The following is a 17121-nucleotide window of genomic DNA, read 5'->3' on the forward strand; positions in this document are numbered from 1 at the left end:
GTCTTCTACCAGCATGGGTTGGATATCTTACGACAAGGTGCTCAGCGCTCAATAATCAGAGTACAAAAGGGCATTTTATCTGGTTATCTGCCACTTTACTATAGTGCCAATGTCTGGAACATTGATAATAACCCTAAAGAATATTAAAAATTGGTTTTGGCATACCAACCACCTCGAGTAGCAAAATTGTTTTTGTGGTTCCAAGTAACTACTTCTTACTTGCAAGGTGTCGCCCCCTCCCATCTCATACTATATTTTACTTCAAAGTTGAATCTGCAAATGACATTTTGCTTTGGAGATGTCAGCAGGCTCACTTTTTTAACACTTTAGGTTATTGTTTCCTAAATAAACAGATATTTGCTCTAAATATTGTTACATACGCAGACTCTTTGCCCATTTCAAATTACATATGCAATGAGAATGATAACATAGTAAAAAAAGTAACAAAAAAGTACACAATTCCCCCTTCTAGTGCATTTCCTTATTAATCCCAATTTTAATGACCCCTTGGCAAGATTTCCATTTGTTTTCCTATTGTCATTGTTTTTTCTTATTTCACAGGAGATCTTGTATTTTTCCAGTGTGTGGAAAGCAAGCAGCGACACAACGGAGACGCTGCTCTGAGCCTATAGATACCCAGAATTAAGAAGACATGTATTGTGTACTCCTTTCAGGCACGGTGCTGACATGTCCAATATTGGCAAATATTACATATACCTTGCATATGACACCCACTGCAATGTCACCATGACTGTATCTACATTTCTATACGCTATTTACCCTGTGCCTCCCTTTCTCTTTCCCTCCCTCTGCTTTACTTGTTTTTCCTCCTGCTTTTCCCCCACCTCCCAGTCTTTCTTCCTTCTCTCACACTAGCAAAAATTAATTCCCCCTCCCTCTGTCTGACTCTTTCCCTCTATGCCCTGAATGAATGGATGTTTCCACCATCTCTTTCCAGTCCTCTCCTCCCCTTTTCTCTCTATACATCTCTCACCTCCCTCTCATCTGCACTGACTTCTTTTCTGTATAACCCAACACCGGCTGGCCCCCTATCCTGCTGCAGCCATCAAACAGGTAAGGGACATCCCTAGATTGCATTCATGCCTTCATATATGTCTTACATGTGAACATGGCAGGTGCATAGAGGAATTTTACTTAGGCGTTCTATGCACATTATTTATATATATATATATATATATGCACAAAAATTGTGTATATTTTTCTTTCTCAATTTCGAGCGTTCTTGCAAGTCCGATCCATATCCGCTACGCGTCTTCGAAGACTATTTTGTATGCCGGTCGCGTATCCGAGGCGTGAGGTATTATTTAACCCTTGAACTTCCAGATTACCGTGCACCGCAATTGGGCGCTCTGGAAAATTCATATTGAAAGGGTTTGTGACACCAGCAACCGGAGGGATTCGGCAGCTGGGTTTACTGCAAACAGATGCTAAGGCGGCAATGAGCACCGAGAGAACCTGGTCTTGGAGAATGCAGATGTGATGTTATAGCAATAAAGGATTCGGCTGAATTACTGCAAGAAGATGTGACGGACACAAAAAAAAGGCACTTAGGAAGTTGGCTGCTGCATAGGAGATGGCCAGGGGTATTAAGGAGCCAGAGGAGAAAAATAACTATATTTATATTGTGGGTGTTTTATTAATTGAAAGTTTAATTAGAAGCTGTGTATGAATGGATATTAGCATATAGGCATCTTTACTGTTAATTCATAGAAAATCCATGATGTAAATAAAAAAAAATGTAACGGAACAGAAAAAAAAGTAAAAGTAATGTGTTTATTCTAGGAGAATTGGGTAATTCATTCTGTAATGGTAATGCTAATAGGGTGGAGTTTATTAACCTACAAGACAAATAGGATGTCTTATGTCACAAGTCATTATTAACATCCTGCAATAGATACAATGTTTTCATTATATTTTTTATATGAAGGAGGCAGCCAAGGCAAAGTTATGCTCATAGGTCTAGTTGTTTCCATACACGAGAGCAGAGCGCTGTGATTGCACCGAGGCTCACTGCAGTCATTCTCATTCAGGCTTCTGTGTGCAAGAAAATGGCTAAAGCGAGAACAACAGGTTGCATTTCGATCGCACGGTTACATGCAATCCAACATCAAATGAGATTCTTCTCAATAATATTCATTGTGTAACGTATTCTTCTCCTGACAAAGCAGAGGTATTTATTGTGTGTGCATAATTACAGTGCTCCGAAAGTGATGATTACTGCCTGAACGCCGCACGGCTTCATGGTCTTTGATGTGGTTGTGGTTAGATTCATAAGTTCTGCCTCTAAAAAAGCCTTTTTCATAAGCATCAATCCAAAGCTGTGCACTCCAATAATGCAAGGTTCACTCCAATAGTGCAAGGTGCACTCCAATAACGCAAGGTGCACTCCAATAAAGCAAGGTGCACTCTATTAATGCAGGGTGCATTTCAATAATGCAAGGCGCAAGGTGTACTCCAATAGTGCAAGGTGCACTCCAATAACGCAAGGTGCACTCCAATAAAGCAAGGTGCACTCTATTAATGCAGGGTGCATTTCAATAATGCAAGGCGCAAGGTGTACTCCAATAGTGCAAGGTGCACTCCAATAAAGCAAGGTGCACTCCAATAACGCAAGGTGCACTCCAATAATGCAAGGTGTAAGGTACACTCCAATGATTCAAGGTACACTCCAATAATGCAAGGTGTATTCGAATGATGCAAGGTGCACTCTAATAATGCAAGGTACACTCTAATAATGCAAGGTACACTCCAATAATGCAAGGTACACTCTAATGATTCAAGGTACACTCCAATAATGCAAGGTGTATTCGAATGATGCAAGGTGCACTCTAATAATGCAAGGTACACTCTAATGATTCAAGGTGAACTCCAATAATGCAAGGTACACTCTAATGATTCAAGGTGCACTCCAATAATGCAAGGTGTATTTGAATGATGCAAGGTGCACTCTAATAATGCAAGGTACACTCCAATGATTCAAGGTGCACTCTAATAATGCTAGGTACACTCCAATGATCCAAGGTGCACTCCAATAATGCAAGGTGTATTCCAATGATGCAAGGTGCACTCCAATAATGCAAGGTGCACTCCAATAATACAAGGTGTACTCAAATAATGCAGGTTTCACTCCGATAATGCAAGGTGCACTCCAATAATGCAAGATGCACTACAATAATGCAAGGTGCACTACAATGATTCAAGGTGCACTCCATTGATGATAGGTGCACATCAATAATTCGATGAAAAAAAAAGACTGCTCTATATAAAATGCTAGTTCTATTTTAAATGGAGAGAGAATGGTAACGTAAAACTTTTATGTCTTAAAGAATCTGGATACTTTTCGGGTACTGATCTAAATACATGCATTTGTATTTAAAGGGTATTTTTGTAATATAGTTTTATTAAAAATGTAGGCTTCACATCATCTACAGTGCCTTGAAAAAGTATTTATACACTGTGAACTATTCCACATTTTTTCACATTATACTCACAAACAGATGAATGTTATTGAGACTTTATTTGACACCAACACTAAGTAGCAAGTATTTGTAAAGTATAAAGTACATGATATGTGGTTTTCTAATTATTTTAGAAATATAAATCTGGAAATTGTGATTTATATTAGTATTCAGCCCCCTGTAGTCTGATACGCCTAAATAAAATCCTGGGTAACCAATTGCATCCAGAAGTCGCATAATTAATACATTGAGTTCACCTGTGTGTGATTTCTTCTTAGTATAACTACAGCTGTTCTGTGAAAGGCCTCAAAAGTTTGTGTGAGGGCTTTAGGGAACAAACAGCATCATGAAAACCAAGGAGCCCACCAGACAGGTCAAGGATAAAGTTGTGGAAAGTAAAGCAGGGTTAGGTTATAAAAAAAAGCAGGGTTAGGTTATAAAAAAATAGCCAGAGCTCTGAGCATCTCAAGAAGCATGATTCAATACATCAACCAAAAATAAAAGGAGTATTGCACAACTGCAAACCTAACAAGATATGGCCGTCCACCTAACCTGACATTTCAAGCAAGAAGAGCACTACTTAGAGAAACAGCTAAGAGGCCCATGGTCACTCTAGAGGATCTGCAGAGATCCACAGCTCAGGTGGGAGAATATGTCTGCAGGACATCTATTAGTTATATTGTCCACAAATCTGGCCTTTATGGAACTGGCAAGAAGAAAGAAATTTTTGAAAGCAAGATATAAGAAGTCCTGTTTGCAGTTTGCAAAAAACAATGTAAGGGACACAGCGAGCATGTGGAAGAAGAAGGTGCTCTGGTCAGATAGGAACAAAGTAGAACTTTTTGGTCTAAATGCAAAACACTATGTGTGGCAGAAAACTATTCCTTCGCATCAACCTGAAAACATCATCCCCACCATCATACATAATGGAGGCAGTACCGTGCTGTGAGGAGGCTTTTCTTCAGCAGGGAAGCTGGTCGTGTTGATGCGAAGATGGATGGAGTTAAATACAGGGCAATCCTGGAGGAAAACCTGTTAGAGCATAGGTTCCCCTTCCAGCAGGACAACGACCCTAAACATCCTGACAGAGCCACAATGGAGGGTATAGATCAGAGCATATTCATGTGTGTGAACGGCCCAGTCACAATCCAGTCTCAAATCCCACTGAAAATCTGTGACAAGACACAAAAATTGCTGATTACAGACATCTCCATCCAATCTCACTGAGCGAGAGAGAGTGTGCAAAGAAGAAGGGGCAAAATGTCACCTCTAGATGTGCAAAGCTGGGAGTGACAGACCCCAAAATACTGCAGCAGTAATTACAACAAAAGGTGGTCCTACAAAGTACTGAGTCAGGGTGAATACAAATGTACATCACAATTTTCAGATTTTTATTTTTCAAATATTTCAAAAATCCTGTATCATTTCCTTTACGGGTCACAAATACTTTCTACACTGTGTTGGTATCAGAGAAAATTTCTGATGCAATATGTTTATTTTGTGGGTGTAACGTAAAAAATGTGGAAAAGTTAATAGGGTATATATGCTTTTTCAAGGCACTGTATGTATCATAGTACATTGCAGAAAGCTGAAAGAGTTAATGCTGAAATATGTTTGAGAGCAGAATCTGTAATTCTTATTCCTCTTCTCCAAAATGATCTTCTAAGCTGATTTATGCGATTTGGTTATAGAAAAAGCTTAGGAAATCCAAGATGTGAAAGATAATGGTTAAAAGACCCTTACACTAGACAAACTCACTGATGGAGTTAGCTAATAAGATATTCTGCAGGCTGCAATGTACTGTGATACACAGAGGCTGTAGAAGCAAAAAAAATTCCAACATTTTAAATGTAGTCATAAGGCAAAATAAATTTTAGGTGTCTATATCTTTTAAAACATCAGATTTTATGGACTATGCGTAAAACATATAGAATATTATTATGCTGCTGAGCAGAAAGGTGTTTACATAGAAGACTGGATAGATAAGGATTAGAGAGTAGGACTGATCACAGATCATGAATTTGATACAAATGAATAATATAATATGTAATGCAATAACATAATAATAATAATAATAATAATAATATTATTATTTCTATAGCGCCGACATATTCCGCAGCACTTTACATTTCAGAGGGGACTTGTACAGACGATAGACATTAAAGCATAACAATAATCACATAGATCATAACAGATACCAAGAGGAATGAGGGCCCTGCTCGCAAGCTTATAATCTATGAGGAAAAAAGGTAAACACGAAAGGTGGGTGGTAACAGTTTCCTTCATTGTTCAGACCAGCCATAATGCTAAGTGTGTAAAAGTGCAGACACAGAGGGCTAGTGGATGCATAAAGCATGTGGGAACATGATGCGGGGAACCTGGTTATGGTAAAACCTTTGACTGTGCCACACAGGGATAGTTAGATTAATGTGTTGAGGCGGTAGGCCAGTCTGAATAAATGCGTTTTTAGGGCACGCTTAAAATTGTAGGGATTGGGGACTAATCGTATTGACCTGGGAAGTACATTCCAAAGAATTGGTGCAGCATGTGTATAGTCTTGGAGACGGGAGTGGGAGGTTCTAATTATTGAGGATGGTAATCTCAGGTCATCAGCAGAACCGAGGGCACGGGTTGGGTGATAGACTGAGACAAGGGAGGAGATGTAGGGTGGTGCTGAGCCGTGGAGTGCTTTGTGGGTGAGGGTAATAAGTGTGTACTGGATTCTTGAGTGGATTGGTAGCCAGTGTAATGACTGGCACAAGGTAGAGGCATCGGTGTAATGATTGGCGAGGAAAATGATCCTGGCTGCAGCATTCAAGACAGATTGGAGGGGGGAGAGTTTGGTAAGAGGGAGACCAATTAGAAGAGAGTTACAGTAGTCCAGACGAGAAAGAATAAGAGAAACAGTAAGAGTTTTTGTGGAGTTGAAAGTAAGAAAAGGTCGAATTCTAGAAATGTTTTTGAGGTACAGATAGCAAGAGCAAGCCAGTGATCGGATGTGGGGGGTGATTGAAAGCTTAGAGTCAAGTATGACTCCAAGACAACGGGCATGTTGCTGGGGAGTAATAGTGGAACCACACACAGAAATGGCAATGTCGGGCATAGGTGCATTAGTGGAGGGAGGAAACACAAGGAGTTCAGTCTTTGACAGGTTCAGTTTCAGATATAGTGAGGACATGATGTTAGACACAGCATTTAGACAATCGCTGGTGTTTTCTAAAAAGGCAGGCGTGATGTCAGGAGAAGAAGCATATAATTGGGTGTCATCAGCATAGAGATGGTACTGGAATCCAAATCTACTGATTGTTTGACCAATAGGGGCAGTATACAAAGAGAAGAAGAGGGGGCCTAGAACCGATCCTTGAGGAACCCCAACAGTAAGTGGAAGATGTGGGGATGAGGAGCCAGCAAAAGATACAGTAAAGGAGCGGTCAGAGAGATAGGAGGAATACCAGGAGAGAACGGTGTCCTTGATGCCGATGGAGCGGAGCATAGTGAGTAGGAGCTGTTGATCCACAGTGTCAAATGCTGCAGAGAGATCCAAGAGAATTAGCATGGAGTAATGACCATTAGATTTAGCTGTTAGTAGATTATTAGAGACTTTAGTGAGGGCAGATTCAGTAGAGTGTAAAGAGCAGAAACCGGATTGAAGAGGGTTGAGAAGAGAGTTATCTGATAGCAGATAAGACAGGAGTGGACCAGGCATTCTATGAGTTTAGAGATGAAGAGAAGATTAGAGACAGGTCTAAAGTTAGTGGCACAGTTTTGGTCGAGGGATGGTTTTTTAAGTAATGGCTGTATGATGGCATGCTTAAATGAGGAAGGAAAGATACCGGAAGAGAGAGAGAGGTTAAATATTTTTGTCAGGTGGGCGGTGACAGCAGGGGAAAGGGACTGGAGATGTGACGGAATTGGGTCACTGGTGCAAGTGGTTGGATGAGAAGATGCAAGGAGCCTGCTTACTTCTTCTGTGACTGGTTCAAAATCAGAGAGTGAGCTGGATGCAGTGGGGGTGGAAGGAAAATGCATGGTATGAGGTGATTGGGAGATAATTTCCTGTTGAATATGGTCAATTTTTTCTTTGAAGTAATTGGCCAAATCGTCAGCTCGAAGCTCCGTGGTTGGGGCCTGCACTCTTGGGTTGAGTAGAGAATGAAATGTGTCAAAGAGACATTTAGGGTTATTGGCCAGTGAGGTGATGAGGGTGCTGAAATAGGTTTGGTTGGAGAGTTGAAGGGCAGTGTTGTATGTTCTAAGCATAAATTTATAATGGATGAAATCTTCGGGTAGGTTGGATTTTCTCCACAGACGTTCAGCGCACCTGGAGCACTGCTGCAGGAAACGTGTTTGCAGGGTGTTCCAGGGTTGTCGCTGTCTGTGCCGTGTTGTTCTATATATAGGAGGTGCAATTTCATCCAGGGCACTTTGCAATGTTTCTTTGTAATGTTTCAGTGCAGAATCAGGACAAGAGAGGGAGGATATAGGGGCCAATGATGACTGCAAGTTCTTCATAAGTTTCTGGGTGTTAATGAATGGCCTGTATGTTTCTATAAGTATGGACAGTGGGGGTGACCTGAGCGGGATGGCAGTTTTTGATAGAGAATGAAAGAAGGTTGTGGTCAGAGAGCGGGAGAGGGGAGTTTGCGAAATCATCCACTGCACAAAGCTGAGAGAAGACCAAGTCGAGGAAGTTTCCTTCTTCATGCGTTGGAGAGTTAGTATGCTGTAAGAGGCCAAAAGAGGAGGTTAGAGATAAAAGGTGAGTAGCAGATGGGGAGAGGGGAAGAGCAATGGGGAAGTTGAAATCGCCTATGATGAGGGTGGGGATGTCACAGGAGAGAAAATGTGGAAGCCAGGTGGCCAAATGATCCAGGAACTGATGGGAGGGGCTGGGAGGATGATACACCACCGCCACTCGCATGGAGAAGGGGGTGTAGAGTCTGACGGCATGGACCTCAAAAGAAAGGAAGACAAGTGAGGGTACTTGAGGAATAACCTGAAAGGTACGTTTTGGTGATAAGAGCAGACCAACGCCTCCACCTGCTCTATTTTCTGATCTTGGGGAATGAGAAAAGTGTAGTCCCCAATATGAAAGAGCAGCAGCAGCGGTAGTATCTGACTGCTGGATCCAGACATTGTAAAATAGGAAAACAGGGAGAGAGCCATATTTTTTTTTAACTTAAAACAATATTTAAAGTAACACTCCACCCTGGGAGTGATACATGGCCAAACATTACTTATGCATATTCCCCTTTCAAGGTGCCTTCTATTTGCCTCTCAGATTGACGTTCTGTTCCTCCTACCTCCAAGATGGCCAATGCAATGGCATAGGGAGCACAGTGGTAAGTCTTAGCCCCCTTGCCTTTCCCATGCAGTAGTGTAGAAAAACAAGGATGGTATGGTTCAAACTTAATACTGTACCCCCAAAATAGCCATTAGTGTGGCTATCTTGGAAGTGATGGAACAGAATGCTACTCTTGGTTGAAGTGTCCTCTTCTGGAGGCAAACAGTGGTTACCAGGACGGGTAACTATAAGAATTGTATAATAACCTTTCCGTTCCAAGGTGGAGAGTTGTTTAAATCTCTCTGCAAAATGTACTAAAGAAGAATCAATGTTGAATGAATTTTGAGTCCAAAAGGACGAAGTGAATATACTTCATGAGCTGGTAGTCTTTTTTTAAATCTAATGTCCAAATAGAGTAATTTTATTCATCAAAGGGATCTGAAGATTTCCTAAATGGCTTAATTAGTAATAGCGTACCAGGAATGGATTCAATGCAAGGAACCTGTCTGATTACCTTATGTAGTTTTATGTACTGTAGTTTTATTATTTTTAGAGAAGCACCAACTTTTTATTCAATAAACGAGTGTACATGCATGTTCTATAGTGTGAATGTATTAACATACTTGTCTTCTCATTGAGGTCACCGCTTTGCAGTCTGGCAGGGTCACGTTGCACTCTACATGACTGAGAAGTCAATTTTGCAATGATAACCTATGTAGAGTCAACAAAGATCCATAGACTATCATTGTAAAATCTACATCCAGCTCCTGCATAGAGCATGGAAGGCACTGGCTAGTCAGAATTGCGGTGACGTCAGTGATCAGCAGAAAAGGACGCCACATGACACTGAAGAAAGCGGCAGATAGTGAGTATATTAACATTTACACTACATAACATGCATGTACACGCACATTTAATATATAAAAGCGTTTGAGAGAATGCTTTTTTAAGTGTGAATGGTTTGGGGTTTTTTTTGCTTTTTTTTAAACATAGTCTTTTTTGTCTAAAATTTTTCTGGTGAGTGGTTTCATCATTTATACTATTCTAAATATTGTGGATTTACTGTAGTACAACATCCTCAGGGAGATATGAGTTTAATGGGTAAACCAGTGATCTTTCTGGGAAATTGCTCATCAAGAACACTATTATAATGTGTTAATTTGACAAGAGTGTTTTCTTCTTTGTTATAAGAAGGGTGCTGGAAAGCTTCCTACTGGACACATTAGCATGAAGGAAGTGTTATAGGGTTATTCTCAAGTTGTCTCTTGAGCAGCTCAGATCTCTGCAGTCTCCCTACTTTCTGGGGTCTGGCAAGGCGGCTCTCAACCATGAGTGACAGTTCTGGTGAGTAGCAGAGCTGTAGTATTTGTAAAACTATGAAGCTCAGCACAAGTTCTGCTATAACATATTCAGCCATCAGTTATCGTATTTATACAGAGAAAATAGGACATTTGATCTAGGACACAGCTCTGGACAGCAAGTAATTAGGAGAGTTGCTCTGGGAGCAGTCAATGGTGGGGGCTGGTGATTTTGCAAGATGTATAACAACTGACTGTCAGGAGCTAAGAGGGTAGGAGAGGGAGAAGAGCAGCTAACTATCTCTATATATAAATCTGAATGTGTGTGTATCACCAACCAATCACGAAGCAGCAGCGAGGAACGCGGATGGAGAGTGGGGCTGAGGACGGATACAGCAGGACAGTGCATGGAGAGCGGGGATGTGGAGGAAGATAGTCTTCAGGACAGGAGCTGAATAGTGCCGGCACCATCCCACCCCTGTCCTGGCTCAGTCGGTGCTTACCGTCGCCAACTGCGCTATCACCCCTCTCCCCTGCAGCTTCCTGGCCTAAATTTAGTCCCCGGCTTCTACTGCGGCCAACTACAACGCAAGACCACGCCCCCTGCAGGCCGCCCAATCATACGCGCTGCAGCTCTGCTCTAGCTCCGCCCACTCTGGCAAGCTCCACCCACTCCATCTGACAGCGCTAGGCCATGCCCCCACTGGTCACCCAACCACATGCGCTGCAGCTCCGCTCTAGCTCCGCCCACTCCACCCAGCTCCGCCCACTCTGGCCAAACGAACAATCTGCACACCTCTCTCTCCTGGTCCTGGCGTCACCGCGTGTGGTTCATGGAGAGCGGGGATGTGAAGGAAGGAAGACAGCGGGGCTGTAGAAGGAGAGAGCCGGAGAGCAGGGCTGCAAAGTAAGAGAACGGGGCTGTGGACAAGGAGAGCAGGGCTGTGAAGGAAGAGAACGGGGCTGTGGAGGGAGAGAGCGGGACAGCAGGGCTGTAGAAGAAGAGAGCAGGGCTGTGGAGGGACACTGGGACACGGATGTAGAGCACGACTGCAGAAGGATAGAACGGGACAGTGGGTGGAGAGTGGGGCTGCCGAAAGAGAGAGCTTTGATGGCGGGTGGAGAGCGGGGCTGTTAAGGAAGACAGCGGGACCCACAGTTAGGTATTATGCCCGGGCAACGCCGGGCTCTTCAGCTAGCTGTATATAAATTGAAGAGCTGGTGTGAGGTGGCTGGGATATTTCTCCTCTGTAATGTAGCCACTGTGCACTCTTGGCCAGGGTCTGGGCAGGCACTAGTGGCTGAACTTCATGGAAACCCGCATTACACTTAAAATGATTAAAGCTCTCATTGCAGAAGTATTACAGCAGATAGAAAAAGCAAGGCAATTGCAAACTTGCTTATTTTCATACTTTGTATCTAACTAAAGCAATTTAATAATTTGTGAATACTCCTTCAACAAATTAGGTAAACATACAACTCTGGTCTGTAGACTTTGTCTGGTACTGCAGTTAAAAAAAAAGAAAGGCTGAAGGGTATAGCTGTATTTAATTCAGGTTTATTCATCACCTCATGGGAACACAAATTATTCATGGTCGTGTACAGACACAGGAATGAGTTTAACGGCGCAATCAGATGGCCATGTAACACTGACGACAATCTCATCACAATGCTTGGACTGGCCGGCGGCGCACCTAATCTGAGCGGGACAGCATGTGTCAAGAGAGTTGACGGCCAGCCCTATTATTGCAATGTGCTTGTCGTTCGTTTTATATGGCCATCTGGCTGCGCCCTAATTCTGATGTTTCTGTTCTACCTGAATTGGGCAGACTTTTAATCTCATACAACAAACTGTGAACGAAAGATTGTTGGAACGAGGGAGACATTCGGTTTCTTTGGGAAACCATTCACAGGTTTTTAGGTTCCTAAACTGCCATTATGATGGTTATAAGATACTAGAGCTGTGCCCGATGCTATTGCATCGGGAGGGAAGTGTGTGTGAGTACGTGTGTGTGTGTGAGTACATGTGTGTGTGTGAGTACGTGTGTGTGTGAGTACGTGTGTGTGTGTGAGTACATGTGTGTGTGTAGGGAAGGTGACCTGACGGACGGACGGACTAGTCAGAGTGAAGAAGGAAAGGTTTGCACAGTGTAGGTAGGTGTCAGTTATTACAGTGGGGAAACAGCTTGGAAAGTGTAGTGGACGTGCAGTACCTTGGGTGGACATTAGATGGCAGGGAGGAGTGTGAGCAAAGGACTTGACAGCAGCTTAGGGCTTTAGAAACCGTTGGTCATGGGGGGGCGTGGTGACAGTTGGAGTGACAGTTTCAAGGAACCGGGTGAGCTATAAATTCTGAGGGAGGGTTCCAGAAAGTTCCAGTCCCCAGGGGGAGCTCAGGTGACAGGAGGACTGTGACAGTCTTTGCGCTCTGAGGAGAATCTTACCAGGGGGACTGAGGAGAGAGAACGTCAGAGGGGTGGTCCTGACAGGAAGATACCGCAGAAGAGACGAGGCAGTGAGTGCTATATACCGTATTGGACACGACGACTGATCAGTGAAAGCGCTGTTGGTTATTGGGCCTAGGGCGGCCACAGTAGCGGACCTGTCAGGAGCGTCAAACAGTAAAGGAGGGACGGTACGCATATGTACGTCCCTATTGTAAAAGTACGGTGTGTAAACGGCTCTAGAAACGGAGGGCCGATAAGTGAAGAAACATGCGGTGTGCTGCAAAGGCCGTCAGGCGGACGGCAAGTGAAGAAATAAACTTGGACCTGTTGCACCCAGTACCTGCCTCCATCTTGTCTCTGTGTCATCTCTGAGCGGTAGTGAAAGAGGGACCACCCCCCCAGCTCGGCCCACCACCGACTCAACATTTGGCGTAGTCGGCAGGATCGCCGCCGCTAATGCATCATCTTCTGCGGCAGACCTGCCTCAAAGAATGGAAAAGGACTTGGACTACTCTGTTTGGATTACAATTACCTGTGGATTACAAATTACCTACCTGTGGAATACAAAAGGGGAGCGCTGTGGCGGATCTGTGTGGCCAGCAGAGGATCCGGGGCGGTACCAGGGACTGTGCAGTATGGCGGTGCTGCTTCAGCGCAGAGGAGAGGTCCGGGTGTTTGCAGTTGATCAGAATGGACTGGGACCCCCTCCAACGTACCCCAAAAGGAAGCAGTATGTGCCTGGAGATCGACGCTTCCATATATTGGACCCTGACAGGTGGGTGGAGAGGCCTGCCGACACCCCACCTCACAGAGGTAGTGGCACAGAAGAAAAACTTGGCTGCAGCTGTCTGATGCCATTCGAGTGCTGCCCAACGGACGGTATGAGACGCTGCGGGTGTCGGGGCATCGGCCGACTAGAGTGGCAATGGCGGCAGGAGATGGAGCTGCACCAGAAGTCATCTGTAGAACCACGGGCAGGCAGCGGAATGCTGAGCCGGGGAGCGGAGCCTGAGCGGAGTCAGCGAGAACGGCCGCCACCAATACCAGCAGAGGACTTCTCAGCGGAGCCCCCGAGTCCGGAGGGAAGGCCCGCAGGACTGTGGAGCAAGGAACGGAGACTGCGGGGGAAACTGCGTGATGATGGAACCGAGGCCACAGCGCCGGGGAAGGTGAGAGTAAACCCGGCCCTACCAGTGCCTCCGCAAGCGGCCCCCACCATTCTGCTGCAGCACGCGGAAGGCCTAGTTACCACGGGCCTCGTGGTGTATGCGGAGCTGAGCGAGGTCCCCGCTCATGTCCCCGAACTACCCCGCCCGGAGTCACCAGTGCAGAGCTCACCCAAAGAAGACGCTGCTGCGCTTTCCCTGCTAATAGCCGCTGCATCGCTGAAATCGGCCGTTACTCCGACTCCGTTGGAAGTAGTGGATGCGGCCTGTCCTGAGGCCGCGGTTATGCCGCTGCTGGAGTCGGCTGCGACCGACTTAGCGGGCCCTGTGATTCCAGCCCCCGAGGACACGGTTGTCCCCATTTGCCACCTGACCCCAGCGGCTGCTGGGCCACAGAAATCTTCGGCCGTTTCTGTCTTGCGGTCTTTTTCAGTGGAGTCCCGCCCACCGGACTCCAGGGCCCGTGCTGTTCCCTCCGTGTGGGAAGCGGAGGTGATCAGGAAGAAAAAGGCCCGGGAGCAGGAAGTGTGGAACCTGCTTCACACTCAAGGAGAGGCCGTCATGGAAAAGAAGAGGACTTGAATGGACACCCTCAGTATCCCCGGGGGCTCCACGGCTGTGGAGCCCTCACCTCTGTCCATTGAGAGTGGTATAGACTGTCAGGAGTTCGATGCACCGTTGTGCAGATTATAAGGACAGTTGCATTTAGAAAAAGTTTTGTTGTTGTTTAACTGATGCAACTATTTTCTCTCTCTCTTTCTTTCTTCTTTCTATGTTCTTTATATACGAAAACATGTTTACCTGATAGAACGGGGATACTGAAACCGGAGGAGTGTCCAGGTCCAAGGAAGGGGGGAGGAGGAAAGAAGACATGCAATGTTATGTTATATTTTGGTTTTAAAAGCAAGAGAAAATGAAAAAAAAAAATTATAAAAATGGGTACTTGTGATATTGTAAAGTTGTTTTGGTGTACAATATGCACAAGTAAAAATGCAACAGGTCCGGGTAAGGGAAGGTCTGCGGGACCAAAGGAAAGTGTGAGATCCAGTAGGGATCTAAGAGTTGAGGAGGTCTGGGAGACCGGGACGCCGACCATGACATGTAATTTAAAGAAGGGTAAATGAGTTGGAAGATGTGAGAGAGACAGCCGTCCTAGGTCAGGTCCCCAACACCACGGACACGCCTGAAGGAGGAAGGCGGGCGCTGGTAATGATCTGGAAGGTAAGAGACCTCGATCATGGCGTACCGAATAGTGAAAGGTAACAGAAGGGGAGAGTAGGGGAAAGATACACGCCGTAGAGAGAATACGGGTGTACCTTGCCCAGTTTGAAAGACGTTGTCATGTGGCGTGCGCGCTGGTGAGTAGCAGTAGGCTGCTCAGAGCATAGTGCTCCCAGTATGGTTCGGCCCCCGCAGATAGTGGGTTTGGCTCAACAGCTGGTCCGACAACAGAATGTAGGTGTAGCTTCAGAACGACGAAGGCAGGGATGACGATTGTTGAGGACGACAATGGACAAAGGAAGGGGGAGTGTAGGGAAGGTGACCTGACGGACGGACGGACTAGTCAGAGTGAAGAAGGAAAGGTTTGCACAGTGTAGGTAGGTGTCAGTTATTACAGTGGGGAAACAGCTTGGAAAGTGTAGTGGACGTGCAGTACCTTGGGTGGACATTAGATGGCAGGGAGGAGTGTGAGCAAAGGACTTGACAGCAGCTTAGGGCTTTAGAAACCGTTGGTCATGGGGGGCGTGGTGACAGTTGGAGTGACAGTTTCAAGGAACCGGGTGAGCTATAAATTCTGAGGGAGGGTTCCAGAAAGTTCCAGTCCCCAGGGGGAGCTCAGGTGACAGGAGGACTGTGACAGTCTTTGCGCTCTGAGGAGAATCTTACCAGGGGGACTGAGGAGAGAGAACGTCAGGGGGGTGGTCCTGACAGGAAGATACCGCAGAAGAGACGAGGCCGTGAGTGCTATATACCGTATTGGACACGACAACTGATCAGTGAAAGCGCTGTTGGTTATTGGGCCTAGGGCGGCCACAGTAGCGGACCTGTCAGGAGCGTCAAACAGTAAAGGAGGGACGGTACGCATATGTACGTCCCTATTGTAAAAGTACGGTGTGTAAACGGCTCTAGAAACGGAGGGCCGATAAGTGAAGAAACATGCGGTGTGCTGCAAAGGCCGTCAGGCGGACGGCAAGTGAAGAAATAAACTTGGACCTGTTGCACCCAGTACCTGCCTCCATCTTGTCTCTGTGTCATCTCTGCGCGGTAGTGAAAGAGGGACCACCCCCCCAGCTCGGCCCACCACCGACTCAACATGTGTGTGAGTACGTGTGTGTGTGAGTACATGTGTGTGTATGTGTGTGAGTACATGTGTGTGCGTGTGTGTGAGTGCATGTGTGTATGTACATGTGTGTGTGCGTGTGTGTTCATGTGTGTGTAAGTACATGTGTGTGTGAATACGCGTGTGTGAGTGTGTGTACGTGTGTGTGTCCCGCAGCTGCCTGCCCACCCACCTCTGTACAGTCACAGCCAGCAGGAAAGAGGGTGGTTTGCGGCCTGTGCTGGAGATGTGAGTACATGTGTGTGAGTATATGTGAGTATGTGTGTGTGTATATGTGAGTACGTGTGTGTATTTGAGTACGTGTGTGTATTTGAGTACGTGTGTGTATGTACATGTGTTTGTGATACCCTCCTCGTTACACCGCGGCGGGGTGGTCCAGCGGTGGCGGGCAGCCGGCAGGAAAGACCACGGCTGGCGGCCTGTGCTCGACATGGGGCGTCCGCATTCCATCTCCAGCACAAGCCACAAGCCGTGGCCTTTCCTGCCAGCTGTGACTGCATGGAGGTGGGTGGGTAGGCAGCAGCGACGGAGAGTCCAGCAGCAGCGGGGGGGGGTCCAGCGGCAGTGGGGGGGTTCTGGCAGTACTATGGAAGGGCCTGGGAGCACCAGCAGGTGCCGTATTGGAATACCCATCACTTGAGTATTCCAACCCACTTTCAGATATTCCAGCTTTGCGATCTATATCTATGTAGCATTCAATGTTAAAGTATTGCAAAAGTATTCACCCCCTTGGCTTTGTACCTATTTTGTTACATTAAAACCTGTGTTTAAATATTTTTGTAATCCGATTTGTGTGTGACGCATCAGCACAGAATAGTCTAAATTGGTGAAGAAATGAAGTGAGAAAAATATAGGTATAAATTGAATTTACAGGATTAAATGACTAATAATTGGAATGTGCATATGAATTAATTCCCCTAATGTCAGTACTTTGTAGAGCCTCCTTTTGCAGCATTTACATCTCCATGTCGCTTTGGATGAGCTTTCCACATCTTACCACTAGAATTTTTGCCCATTCCTCAAGGCAAAATTACACTAGCACCTTCAAGATAGATGTTTCCTCTGGTGAACATTAGTGATTAGTGATGCTCTGTGCTCGACCGAGC

The 17121-nt window shown here is 45.4% G+C and overlaps 1 protein-coding gene across 1 annotated transcript in view; it reads left to right on the forward strand.

The window, feature by feature from the left end:
• The first annotated feature begins 692 nt into the window (after positions 1 to 692).
• FRMPD3 (FERM and PDZ domain containing 3) overlaps positions 693 to 17121 on the forward strand; it is a 382662-nt gene continuing 366233 nt past the window's right edge. The window contains exon 1 of the mRNA XM_073573072.1: positions 693 to 1074. The gene's annotated coding sequence lies outside the window, so the exon portion shown is untranslated. The remainder of the gene's footprint in view (positions 1075 to 17121) is intronic.

The sequence above is a fragment of the Dendrobates tinctorius genome, unplaced genomic scaffold (genome assembly GCF_039654945.1).
Source record: "Dendrobates tinctorius isolate UK_male_01 unplaced genomic scaffold, ASM3965494v1 ptg000034l, whole genome shotgun sequence".
Taxonomy (NCBI): Eukaryota; Metazoa; Chordata; class Amphibia; order Anura; family Dendrobatidae; genus Dendrobates; species Dendrobates tinctorius.